Genomic DNA, 14,771 nt, shown 5'->3' on the forward strand with positions numbered 1-14,771 from the left:
TGTTTAAACTGTTCAAGCAGTGGGGGAAGAATCTCAAGATTTTATGGTAGTGGGGCTGTGTGCATAGAGTAATCTTCACCTAGCAATAGATTGCTGATTTGGTTATTTAGTAGATGTCAGCACCTTTCTGGCTGCTGGGCAAGTGACCAGCTTGTGGGTTCATTGTAAAGGCAGAGAAATGTCCAGCCTGCAGCAAAAATGAACTCTATTGACTCGAACCAGTAACTGAAAAACTTTGCAATTGCCATGTTTAACTGTCTAGCATCGTTCACTGAGAATTGAGAAAGAATGAGATCCTAGAATGGAAGGTCATGGGAAGTAAAAGACACTTCATTGGATGCAGTGGACTGATACTGTTGAACTCTCCTTCCTGGGTATCTTTCCCTCCAGTCCAGAACATCAGTATTTGTGTTTAAGAGGTGATAGTAAGAAATGTTGATGCTGGAGGAACACAGCAAGCCTGCAGCATCAGAGGAGCAGGAAAGTTGTTTTAATTTGGGACTCTTCTTCAGAAATGGGACCCCATTTTGTACACAATAGTGTACAAAACCTAATTAGTGATTTCCATTAAGCTGAGCCCCTGAATAAATTTGGCGGTTTTGAGTAATTTGGTTTTAAAATTTTTAATTTTTGATTACTCTGGGAGTAGTGTGGCTCCCGTATTAGTGCATAATGCAAGTGGGTCATAACGTCAGATGTCCATTATCACTGACAACAGACAATGACTTGAATATTTCCAAGATTGCATGAATATTTCCAAGATTGCATGAATCAGTACAGTGATGTGAGAGTGCAGGAAAGAAAGATAACTAGTGACAATGGTATCTCCAATTTCTTTGTAATAGCTTGAATACACCTGTTCAGCTATTCACTCTAATCATAGTTCAATCTGCTTTCATTCATCATTCCTACCTGGTCTGTTATTTCCTTAAATTCTGGCTTAAATCTACTCCAATGATGGAATATCTATGCCCCTAGGAAGTAGAGAATTGTGAAAGTTCACAGCTTGAGTGAAGAAATTATTCCTCATCTGTACTTTAATTTGTTATTCAGAGACTGCCCCTCTGTTATAGTCCCCTGCTGGTGGGGGAATTGACTTTTGTGACTGCCGTGTGAAGCCCCTTTTTGGAGTAGGGCAAATTTACTCACCCACTCAATGGGACTCCAGCAACTGTTCATCAATACCATTGGTAACGTTGTTGTCTTAACCGACCATAGGTCTGCACGCTCACTAGCAAAAGATGACTAGTGAGCTTTACCCAAAAGGTCACTAAGCCTAAGATGAGGAGAGTGGCTCAGAAGGTGGGACCTGCTTGGTGATTTCAGCTGTTGATGTCAGTCTGTGTGATAGACCAGCAATCCAGACAAATGCGTTAACTGAATCCCCAGCTGCTGCCCACCCACTCTGTTTTCTCCAGACAGGAGGCCACAGCATTTTACTCTTCAGTTTAATAGGCCACAAGCCCAGTTTCAACTTGAATGCAATCACAGCGCTGGTCATATGCACTGAGTGTTTGTCCTTTCCCTGAAGCTTTCATTGAGTTTTTGATGCTCACGTCTGTAAGGAACCTGAAGTTGAGCAACAAGTCCAGCCGCTTACTGCAGTTGATTTCAAAGATCAAATCTAAAAAATTTTTGCAGATCTTTACCTTAATTTGACCACCTCACATCAGCATGGAGGACTGGTTCACAGTCTACTATTGAGTCTGCCAGCTAAGGATTTTAAAACCAGTGGTGCTGAAGGGCTGTTGCGCAAATTGCATTTGTAAATTGTAAACTCAACAGGACATTTGACAATAAAAGATCACCTAATACTTTGTGCCAAGCATGGCTACTGCACCATCAGTTGTGGAAATTAGTTTTGATTGGTATGTTTTTCTCAATCATGTAACTTTTTTGAATATGTTGTAAATATCTTAAGACTAAAAAGGTGAGAAGATTCTCTTTAATTTTTAAGGACATAACAACTATGTGCACAAGGACAGTCAGGTGGGTTATGGCAGTCATGTTGATATATCTATTGAACTGTAGTAAGAAGCGTTCAGAGTCCTTTGGTTACCATCCTAATTGCTGAAAGACATCTTTGGCCAGGTTCCAGCATCCTGCTAGTTTGGAAACACCCAAGTGTCATGCTCTGGATTGTGTTATTATTTCTTTTTTTTTAAAGAAAAAGGCTTTGACCGAAGCTGCTGACAAGTTGTTTGTTTATTCTTTAATATCCTCACCAAACTTGAATGGTTTCTTATGTAATGCCAGAAGATGTATACTTGAAATGATGCTTTAACACAGGCCTTGCCTGTTGCTGCTAGTGTAAAGAAAAATGACGTGACCTTTCATAACAGCCTTCAGTTTATCAGCATTCTTTAAATGCATACTGTTCAAGGGGAAACTATCCTTGGATTTATTATGCATTGTTGTGTGGTGTCATTCCAGATTTCTCTTTTACTTACTGATACACTTTCAGATGGAAGTTGTACATTTTTCAGTTTCATTTTGTTCCAGATTCATTAGGCATCCTTATTATTGGCCAGAGATGTATTTTTAGCTATGATAAAAATGAAGGTAGCGCTAACTTTTGGCCTACAACAGAATGCAGCTTGGGTTGGAGATGTGCACTACACATGATAAACAACCAACCGTGTGGCCTTTTTAAAATTGGTCGAACGCCAACATAAATTCAGCACTTGTGACTAATTAATTGTGAATTTTGAACGATGTGGAAACTGCTCTTCCCTTCACTTGCTTCATCTTGTTTTCTTATGTCACTACCACCTGTTACATTGCAAGTGAACATCTGGAATGTTGCTCGCACTTTCGAGTATGAAGGCATAGGCGGTCAGTTCTGTGATCACTTTCCAAGCCTTGGGTCACCGCCTGTCACTCAGATATTGGATGTAGGTCACAGCACTGTTTCCTGCCATTTTCTCCTTGTACGTCACAAGTTTCAGCTTTGTGCGTGACAGTTGGTGTGCATGCATGTGTGAGGGAATATAGGCAGTGAGAGGATGAGATTGAGATCAACTGAGATTGGTGGCCCGTGTTCATGGTTGGAGGTTATGGCTGGAGCTAAGACATGACATTAACTTTCCATGACAATATGAAAGTGGCCATCACAATAAACACATGGTCCAACTAGGTACTGAATTGACAAGTCACAACTGAAACAAATCATTGCTTTGGAGATCAGTGACAGTTGTTTCTCCATGTTGACTGAAGTACAAAGATAAGGAGGTAAAGCCATGCTCAAAATTGTATACCACTGAGAACTATGGTGTGGTATATTACAGGAATCAAGTCAATCTCAAGCTGACATTGTCCTGGCTTCCCATAATGTCACATGTTGTTAGCTTGCCCATTTTGCCACTAGCATCTAAGAATTCTGTGAAAGTAGTCAAAAGTTTCACTCGGCCCCATTCTCTCTATGTTTGAGAAGGCAACTTCTACAATGCTACTGAAGAAGGTTGGAAAGTTGACTTGAGTTCATCAGAAGTTGCAGTCATCTCATGAAAGACCTGACAGAAGATTTCATTCTTCAATCTTGCACGAATCTCAGGGCAGATCTGCGTGAACGAATGCTGAAGAGCCCGACTTGCATAAGAACATGTCAGAGGGAGACTTTGCTACTCTTGTCTTAGCTGCCTGAATGTAAATTTGTAGCTATTGCTGTTCATCAGCCGCTGGAGAAAATGGTCTTTCAAATTATGGCTGAACATTCGTAAACATTTTCTGGGTCTCCGTTGGCCCATCTGCCCCCTCAGAATCGTTTAAACAGTTTGTACAGTATATATTTAACAAATTAATGGCAAACAAAAGTCCTTTGAAAGAATCTTGTCAAATAGGCTACCTAAAGCAGCAAGTTTAATTGATGAAATTTAGAGATGAAATGCTAGAGCTTGGGCATCAGGCATCAGCCTCCCGTGACCCCTGATTGTAAGCACATTGTCGGGTGGAGAATAAAGGAAGAAGTAATGAAAGCTTGTCAGAAATGTATAGTGACAATCTTGGAAGATTTTAATGTACATATCAACTGGTAATGGGAGTAGGGTCAACATAAAAAGCAAAAATTGAAAAAATTCTTAGCTAAGAAGATTATTTTAAACTAGTGAGGGCAAGGGATCAAATCTGGGCGCAGTGGTAAATCAAAGAATAGAACTGAGCCAAAGAGAGAGGTGTTTAATATGGGAAATTAAAAACAGACTGTGATCGCAAGGGATGGTGACTGAATTTAAGGTCAACCAGCAGACGAAACCAGAATTTATAAATAGAGGGTAAACAGTTAAAACCAAAGCCTCTGTATTGGAATACATGTTGCATTCAAAACACAACAGTTGAGCTGAGAGCATCAATAGAAATGAATGAGTGATCTGGAAGAAATTACAGGATGTGGCTCCAGGATGACATGCACTGGGACTTCAACCTTGAAGGGTGCAGAACATTTAGGAATGACGGGAAACTAGGAAGAAATGGAATGGTGGATCAGGTGATGATGGTATTAGATCATCCTTTTCTATTGTACTAAGTTCAGGAAACCAAGATATGGCCTCCTGTGCCTCAGTGAGACCAAGCGGAGACTCTGATACCATTTTGTACAGTATCTGCACTTGGTTCGTGACAAATGACAACATCTTCCAGTTGCGAACCACTTTAGTTACCTCTCCTACTCCCTGGGTGACATGTCTATCCTGGGCCTCCTACAGTGTCACAATGATGCCTCCCGCAAACTAGAGGAGCAACACCTCATTTTCTGTCCTGGGATCCTACAGCCAAATGACTTAAACATGGATTTCTCCTGTTTTAAAATCTCCCCAGCCCTGGCCTTATTCCATGTTCAATCCTCCCTCTCATCCCTGCCTCCTTGACCTGGACACAACCTGTGCATCTTCCACCTGTCCACCCCACTCACCTCACTGGCCGATCCTCTCTCTCTCTGTATTTCTAAGCTCCCTTCCCCCCTCCCCACTCCTGACGTGAAACATCAACTTTCCTGGTCCTCTGATGCTCACTGGTCTGCTATGTTCTTCCAGCTCCAGACCAAGATATGGAAACAGTTTGGACAGAAGTGATTGGCAATAAAGGTCAAAAGATACTTATGGGACTTGTATACAGGCCCGTTGTTGTAAGCACATTATAGGGTGGACAATAAATGAAAAAGTAATGGGAGCTTGTCAGAAAAGCATGGTGATAATCTCGGGGCATTTTAATCTACATGTGAACTGGAAAAGTTAGATTGGCAAAGATAGCCTAGATAAGGAGCCCATACAATGTTTTTGGACTAGTTTTGTAGAAGAGCGTGTTTTGGATCCAACCAGAGAGCACGCTATACAAAATCTGGTATTGAGTATTAGTGTAGGATTAATGAATTTTTCCGTAATGACGGTACTAGTGGCATAATATTGAATTTTTTAATCATTTTGATGGAGGAATGGGTCTGATACTTTAAAAAAATCAAATTAAGGCAATTATGGGTATTAAAGCAAAGCTGCCTGAAGTGAATTGGCAAGTTAAGCTAAAGAATGAGTTAACAGGTGCAGCAGACATTTAAAGGAATATATTGGAAGATACAGAAGAGAAGTAAGAAAAATTCCAAGAAACAGATCTGTAATCCGTGGTTAACTGGAATTTTAGAAATAGTATCAAACTAAAAGAAAAAGCTTATAATTGTGTCAGGACTGAGGGCATTTCAGAAGATTGGAAGGAATATAAAAAGAATAGTCAAAACTTAATAAAAGGGATAAAATTAGCGTAAGAGAAATCTAACCAGCAGTATAAAAAGTTAAGAGATTTTATAAATGTAAAAAAAAGTAAATAAATTGAGCATTGATCCTTTAGAAAGTGGGACTGGAGAATTAAGAATGAACAATAAGGAAATAATAGTCTTCACAGTAGATGATACGAGTCACATCTCAGAAGCAGTGACAATCCAGGAAATAGAAGGGAGGCACAGTGGCTGCTGCCTCTCAGCCTCAGGACTATGTGGAGTTTCCACATTTCTTCCTGTGTCTGTGGGCTTCCTCTCACAGTACAAAGATGTGCAGGTTAGATGGATTTACCATGCTGAAAATTGTCTAGAGCTCAAGGATGTGGAGGCTTGGTGGATTGGCCATGGTAAATATGAGATTACAAGATACAGTAGAGGTCTGGGTAGGATGCTGTTCAGAGGGTAGGTGCTCTCCTGCTCTGTTGGGATTCTATGAAACTCCAAGTTCAGGGCGGAATTCATCCTCAGAACAAGTGATCAATGAGATTGTGTATGCATTGGTTTTAATTTCTTCAAAAACCACTTGATTCCAGGATAGTCCTGTTTGATTGAAATATAGTGAGTGGAACTCCTATTCATAAAGGAAGGGAGAGGCAAAGCAGGAAACTCCAAGACTTAAAATCTGTCATGGGGAAATACGAGAAACTATTTTTAAAGAAGTTGTTGCACTTGTTGATCAGGTAATCAGGCAGAGGCAATATTGTTTTGTGAAAGGGAAATCATATTTGATTAATCTGTTTGGATTTTTTTAGGTGGTAACACAAGCTGTGGATAGAGCAAAACTGGCAGGTGTACTTAGATTTTGAGAAGTTATTTGATAAGGAGCATTAGGGTGATTAAAAGAAGGTTTAAAATGTTTGGAAACATCATCTGAATTGAAAATAGAAGTGATAATGCAAGTATTGAAAAGCAAATAAACTCAGTTCAGAGTGAAATAAAGTAATACTTTGAAGCAGAGTGTAAAAGCTAACAGTGGACACTAAAATTAGTGGGAAGGGACTTTTTTTTGCTATAATTTGAAGTTTTTCAATTAAGAGGTAATCACTCTTGCTAGAACTGAAATAGACAAAGCTGAAGTCTGGATTGATAAAAAAACAAGAGAGGACAAAGAATAATTTGGGAACTGAATGACATAGAATACTAAGCATTGATTTTCAGCTAGGCATCAGTATAACCTGAACAACATTCTTAAAGCAGCTATGATCAAGTTTACTCAACATAAAACTTCACAGCTTGTACAGGATGACAAGTGTTGCACCTGTGTTACTTGAAAATTAAAACCAAACTGTTATATCATGGAAAAGAATTTGGATTTAAAAATGACCCTGAATATAAACGGGATCATGATGAAGTTGTCATGATGAAAATATTTAGTTGTTGAAATTTGTCTCAGAAGGGGATATTGCCCAGTCCAGTGAGGCTGCAGGTGGGCCCAGGTGTAGTCATTCAAAGGTAGTACCTGCTCACAATCCAGGAGCTTGGCCTGCGGGTTCAGCGCAAGTGATCAGGTGACTAGAGCATCATAAGCGAAGGAGATGCACAGAAATCAGTCAGGGGTCAAGTCATTTCAGGGGATTAAGCACGGTCAGTCTTGGAGGTTATTGGAATGAATGTCATGGTTGAGTATCTAGGGACATTATTGTGTTAGGATGGTAGGGGGAGACACAATGCTGGGAATTGGATGTTGTAGCCTATGATGTGCAGGGTACAAGAAGAGTTAAGGGAGAAATTTGGTGTTGGTCAGAGTTCTGGTAGTGTATGGGAGGACATGGGATGCTGTGGGACAGGATGGTGTTAGGCGGAAACCATCACTGCGGCCTTCTCTGGGGTCTGTGCAGCACAGAGGTGGATGTGACCAAACTGTAGTGACTGAACTCAGGTTATTGATGAGATTTGAAATTGTAGTTTGAAGTAGTAGGTGGAATGTGGGTTATAATCGAGAAGGGCTGTCAAGGGAGTGCTAGATAGAAAGAGACATGATAATTCAGGGTAACGGTGTATCTAATGATCAGGCTGAGCATGGTACTCACAATGTCAAATGCAACATATGTTTCCTTCCATTATCTGTCAAGTGTTAAATGTAACCAACAAATGGAAAATGGCTGTAAGTATCCTGGGTCACTGCTTGATGGCCAAAAATTAGAGCTCCACTTCTGAGCAACAAGAGGCCCTTCAACAGCAATTGCATTTTCAAGATACAGATTGAAGTCATGTGCAATCACGTCATCATGCATGTGAAATACATGCAGTGTGCAACCATGTGGGTTATCGATGGCTAGTCACAGGCTATGGTAAGCACACCACTGATCATTGCAAATTAATTTCAGTCATGCAGGAGTAAACGGAGGCGAGCTTAAATGGGGATCGCAATACACACAGCTTAAGCAAAATCTGCTGGGATGCGGAGGGGCACTGAACTGATTTCCTCTCAAACTGAGCAGTGAGTGTAATGAGGATTTTCTTCTATGCAATAATAACTTTCTTGGTGATATGGGACTGGGAGGAGAAGGATTCAGTTCTCATGCAGAACTTACCCCCTTTTACTATCTCTTTGTATTTTAACTGGTGATGCATTCATCAGAATAAGGTTCAATGTCAAAGTGCCAAGATGAGTCGTTTCATGGCCCTTCTTGTCGAATGCTCCAAGTCCCAGTTTGGAGGGTTATATAAAACTGTTGTTTTTAGGTGCTTTGAATGCTGACGGCTCACACTCATAGGGGCCTGTTCAATTTTTTCTGCTCCCCACACAGGATCATTACAAGTGTGACTAATGGATCCAGCCACAGCATCACTATTACTATAATGCAACAAAGGTGCAGAGAAGTGGAATAAGAATGGATGTGCCATCAAGCCCAGGATTAGCAATTAGCTCTAGCAGATGCTGAACAGCTTCCACGAGAAGAGAACACAGCTGAAGGCCAACTCAAGAGGCACAAAACTGAGTCCTTTGTCTTTTATGCCTTTCTTCTGGATAAGTGAAGCGCAGTATCGTCTCAGGCTGAGGATGTCCTGAGACCTTGCTACTGAATAGTGTCAACTGCCGCATTGGGACCTGTGACCTTGAAGGTATGGGATGCCTTCCTATCCCAGTGGCTATCAATGTGAAAGCTCAGTTGAATGTTCATGCCCTGACTCCTTCGACTGGGGGCCTGTATGGGATTTCTCGATTGTCCACCCAAAAATGTATCAAAGCTGACTGATGCCATCTGTGCCAGATCTAGACCCGAAATGTCAGCTTTCCTGCTCCACTGATGCTGCTTGGTCTGCTGTGTTCACCCAGCTGTACACCTTGTTATCTCAGATTTTCCAGCATCTGCAGTTCCTACTGTTTGTGTGCCAGATCATACTCTTTATCTCAATCTCCTGTAATGAGGTCAAGGCTACAGCCCAAGCAATGAGCTTTGACAATTTGTCTGGTCTCCCCACATGCAGGGCCTGACTGAGTGAAAGGGCCAGTTCATAATGCAGCTGACTATCAATCGGAGATGGTTCCATTCCATAAATGTGCAAGTGATCTGTGACCATCAGAGTTTTCACCTGCTACCTTAGGTGCTACCGCAATGCCTGTCTTCTTGATAACTCTCATGTTCCTGCTGCATTTGAAAGTGCAGATGTTTGGTTTCTGGGGGACAAGGGCTGCCTCTGCGACTGTGTCTAATGACTGTGTTACTCCTTGACTGAGGCAGCCCATTCTTCAACCAGGGCCATGGTGGAGCAGACAATAGGCTGTCTGAAGCTGAGATTCTGCTACCTGAACCAGTCTGGCTGAACCTTGCAGTATACTGACAGTTCTGGTCGCCTTATTATCGGAAAGATGTGGAGGCTTTGGAGAGGGTGCAAAGGAGGTTTACCAGGATGCTGCCTGGACTGGAGGACTTGTCTTACGAGGAGAGGTTGACTGAGCTCGGACTTTTCTCTCTGGAGAGGAGGAAGAGAGGTGACCTGATTGAGGTGTACAAGGTAATGAGAGGCATGGATAGAGTCGATAGCCAGAGACTTTTCCCCAGGGCAGGATTGACTGCCACGAGGGGTCATAGTTTTAAGGTGTTAGGAGGAAGGTATAGAGGAGACATCAGAGGGAGGTTCACCCAGAGAGTTGTGAGCTCATGGAATAGTTTGCCAGTGGTAGTCGTGGAAGCGGAGCCATTAGTGACATTTAAGCGACTGCTGGGCATGCACATGGACAGCACTGAATTTGGGGAATGTAGGTTAGATAATTTTATTTTTGGATTAGGATTATTCCACAGCACAACATCGTGGGCCGGAGGGGCTGTACTGTGCTGTACTTTTCTATGTTCTACACTCTACACAATGTGTGCTGCATAATCCAACCATGCTATGGGAATCATATTCTGGGAAGAAGGATGAGACTTTGATGAGGAGGAACATCACCTTGTGCATGATATAATCTAACTTCTTCGTACTTCGCAAATCAGACAGAACTGAATTGATACCCTGTTCCGGTAAATGATAACTGGGTGCAGTATCTGTAAAATTTTTGGAGCTCAACATGGAAAGAGTTTTTTGTTCTGAAGGGCAAATATTGTTCTGTTTGATTGATTTCTGTTGGCTTTTGGTATTTACAAGTAAAAGTGACTTTTAAATTGACTGAAGGTTTTCTTGTATGTAATGGTTCCACAATTAACAATGTTTAGGGCTATGGTAGATATTGGGTAGACAGTAACAGTGCCTGAGAGAGGGTTGCAAGTTGGAATGTGTGTAAGGGAGGTCAGCTGTATAGCTTGGTGCATAAACAAAGGTATGGAGGAATGTGCATTGTATGGGCAAGATGTCAGCCGCCCCACCTTTGCGCCTTGAGAAATGTTAGTTTGTGGTTGCTGTACCTCCATGTTAATGGTGAAGGGCTCTGGATTGCCAACACTTGACTGGGTCGATGACTAAGGTTCCAAGCTGGCACCAGTGCCAGGGATGCTGATACACCCCAAGTTAGATCAGCAATGTCGAATAATTGTGACTATGGCAAGTGGGAAAATCGGGCAAGCATCAGACAAGAGGTGTAGTATTTAGTTAATGAGGCAAGTTTAGGACTACAGCGTGGAAAACTCACTATGGATCCCAATAAAAATTACACTTCGTCACAGTATAGTATAATTCAGCCCCAGGATTTAGAGCCTGTGCATAGTGATTCAAAGTCTGCTTTGAAAACTGAAAATCCTGATGGCAATTTACAGGGTGACAGTGGTGTAGTCGCTAAGTAGTAACCTGGACACTCAAGCTAATGGTCTGGGAGAGGATGCCATCCCACCATGGAAAATTATGGAATTTAAATTCCATTAATAAAACAGTGGAATATAAAGCTAGTCTCAATTATGAAGACCATGAAAACTACCATCACTTGTTTAAAAAAAAGACCCTTCTGATCACGAATATCCTCCTGGTCCACGGCAATGTGGTTGACTCTTAACTGCCCTCTGAAACGACCTAGCATGCTACTTTGTTCCAGGACAATTAGGATGGCTAAAATATTCTGACCTTTCCAGTATTGCCTGTACCCCAGTAATTCATAGAAAAAGACTGGTTTTATATTTTAAAAACTGCAGTAACCGGAGGCTGGATTTTGCTTGGATCCCAATTCACAACCATCAGTATCCAGATTGGATTGCCAGCAATCAGCACTGTTCTTCCCAAGATTAACCAGACCAAAAGAATTGTAAAACATTTGAACCCTTCACAAATACTGAGGTCCAGACAGTGCACAATCGAATATTGATTTTGAAAAGCAACATGAGCAGTGGCAATCCAAGATGCAATCTTTAAATCAAACAAATGGAAATACTGCAAAGACATATACAAAATGAAAAAGGAGATCTTTTAATGGAGTTGAGAGTGAATTCACCAGCTGTAATCGACAACCTTGTTTGCAGAAAAGTTGGCACTCTTATGAACTTATGCAAGCTGAGCTTTTAAATATTAATTGTCAAATGCTTTGCAGTGACTGTTTCAGTTAATTTTTATGGTGCTTGTTGCCTATATGAGGTTTTACATGATGAAATATGACAAAAGAGGAATGGATGTTACCTGTACTGTGTAATAAGTTGTTGACATGTTCATAAAGTTGTATTTTGATAGTGTTGTAGAAAGGAAATTATCTGATAATAGTTATAAAGAAATGTAATTTAAATGGACGATTATGTCGTATAATGTCTCTTTTAACTTAAGGTAAAACAGAATATTCTGTAAAGAAAAATGGTGAATTCCTGATAAAATACTTTCATTTAAGGAAATAGCCATGCTCTCCAGTTGTCACTGGGATAGATTTTTCTACAAAAATGCATCGAGGTGCAGGATGATGGTTTTATCACCTTTCACGGTATCTCAGGGTGCCATGAACTGCTGCTGTTCTGATAAAACTATAAACTGCTAGAAATATGCAGGGGAGGACGTCAGGCAACATTTGATTTTATTTGATTTATCATCACTTATATTTATTACAAAACAGTGAAAAATGTTGTTGAGTGCCGCCACACTCTGGTGCCATCTTAAAACACAGAAAATAAATCGAAACAGAGAATATAAAGTCAGAAAAATAAAACAATAAAGTTCATCTTGTATTCTCATCCCAATAAGGTTAAGTGGTCTTTGGAACAGTTTCTGCTACTAGCTCAGCCATAGGCCTAGATCTGGGCTCGTCCACCTTGCGTCCTTGCGGCTAAACTAACTACACTGTTGCAACTGCAATTTGCCACACTGCCACCACTGGAACAAAGAGTCACCACTCTCCAACTCCATCTCACCTCCACCAATGCCACTGCCACTACCATGAGTTCATGCTGGGCCAACCTTGCCGATGCAGCGGTTGCCTGTGCCGCAGGGTCCTGCAGTAAGATCAAACTTGCTACTGTCAATGCCTGGGCCTAGTCACAGACATGAAGCTCAACCTGCAAGGCTGGACCAAGGGATTAAGCCCAGGACCTGATACTCACTAATTGGGAGACTTCAGGCTGGGGTGGAGCTGCATCCATCTCGTCTTGACTTGCTGCCATCTTCTCCTTTGTCATTTATTAGGCCTCGCTACTGCCCAGGCCCGTGCTGCTGTCTTCACCCACCACACCATGCAGGGCCCACTCTGGCCCATACCAATTAAAGGCCAATAACATCCAGGTCCTGTTTAATCAAGTGTCACTGTCAGATAGTGGTATGATCTTTTTTGCAAAGTATCCGCTTGCAATATCCTGCTCTGGGTGTGAAAAGGTATTCACTATGTCATCTCATCTTTCGAGATACCAGCAAATTCACACTGGGGAGAGATCATTCACCTGCTGCAAGTGTGGGAAAGGATCAGTTGGTCACCCAACCTGCTTAATCTATCCAGATGCAACCACTGGTGATATTTAGTTCATGATGAATTGAATGACTTTCAGAGCTTGATTTAATGTTTGTTTTAAATGGCCCCATTTGCAAAAGCTTCTCCTTTGATGTTATCGAGTGTATATGAAACCTCCCAGTCCACACTGGCTCCCGTTCTGTTCTGCCTTCCGCTGTTCACTCCCACTTTACATTCTCCATCACTAACTGCACCCATCAAACCTTAGCCACAGCTCAACCAAGAGGGAGAAAGAGTTGGTTTTTCTGGCCAAGGACATTTCTTCAGATCTGTAGGAAGACAGAAATGTAATAGGTTTTTTGCAAGTTAAAGTGTATGGTAATGATTGTAACACAGTGACTGGAGCTTTTGACTAGAGTGGGTCTGAATGGCAGAATAATAAGCAACTACGTGTAATTCAGTTCCAGCCCTGCTTGGAACCTGTTTCCTCACCCCTTTTTCCAGTATATTGATGAGTATTTCAAAAAGTTAACAGCGACTTTTCCTCCTCTCACCTGGTACTGGAAAGCTTAATCAAACTTGCTTTCAATTTTCACATGTGTCTCACTTTGCATGATCTTTCTTTCTCTAATCCTCTATCATCTTGTTTTAGGGATGGGCTATTGATGAATATTATTAGTTAGTTATAAGCTTCAGACTTCCACAATTACCTCAACTACACTTCCTCACACCCTAGTTTCTGTTTACACAGTCTCCATAACATTTGTTCTGATGATACAACTTTACATAGAAGCACTTCTAATGTATCTTTCCTGTTCCTCAACCAAGGATTCCTCACTCCATCATTGATAGGACTTTCAACTATGCCCAACGTATTTCCCATATTTCTGCTGTTACTACTTACTCACCCTCCCAGAACTGTGATAGAGTTCCCCTTACCTTCACTTTGCTCCCCACCAGCCTTTGCACTCAATGAATCATCCTCTACCGTCTCACCATCTCTTGCTTAAAACATATTCCTCTTCCTACCCCATCAGCATCGCAAAAGGACTTCCCTCTGCTACATCCTGCTATACTCCTCAATCACTCTGGATACCTTGATCACTTCTGATGCCAGCCTTCCGCGCAAACGAACATTATCTAATAGTTGTCTTTTTACCTTCATACTCCTCATTATCCAAGATGCTCCAAACACTCCTTACAGGTTAAGGTATAGTTCCAATGATTTTCATTTGAACTTCTTGTTCATAAGTTCACAATGCAGTTCCCTTTCCATTGGGGATTGGACAACTGTTTTGTAAAACAATTCTACTGTATTCGTAAACAACATCACCATTTTTGGGTTGCCTGCCATTTTAATTCTCTGACTTGTTCTCACAGAAACATTCCTGCCCTTGGACTGCTACGGTGTTCCCACAAATCTCAATGCATGCATAAGCAATAGAGCCTTCACTTCACAATTCGGCCTCACTCCACAGCCTTCTGGTTGAGCATTGAGTTCAACAATTTCAGACTATAGACTGTACTTTCTTTGTGCATTTGCTCTTATTAAGTTTTTGCTTTAGGACACAGCTGCTGATTATTTTGCCATTCACATCCACTCTGGCGAAAACTTTTGTTTCTTTGCTACAACCATTGCCACTCACTTTGTCTTTTGTAACATGAGGTATTTTTTCATTGTAACCTCTTCTACAATCAATCATGTCACAGCTCTTTCATTTTGCTCTT

The sequence above is a fragment of the Stegostoma tigrinum genome, chromosome 13, assembly GCF_030684315.1.
Source record: "Stegostoma tigrinum isolate sSteTig4 chromosome 13, sSteTig4.hap1, whole genome shotgun sequence".
Classification (NCBI taxonomy): Eukaryota; Metazoa; Chordata; class Chondrichthyes; order Orectolobiformes; family Stegostomatidae; genus Stegostoma; species Stegostoma tigrinum.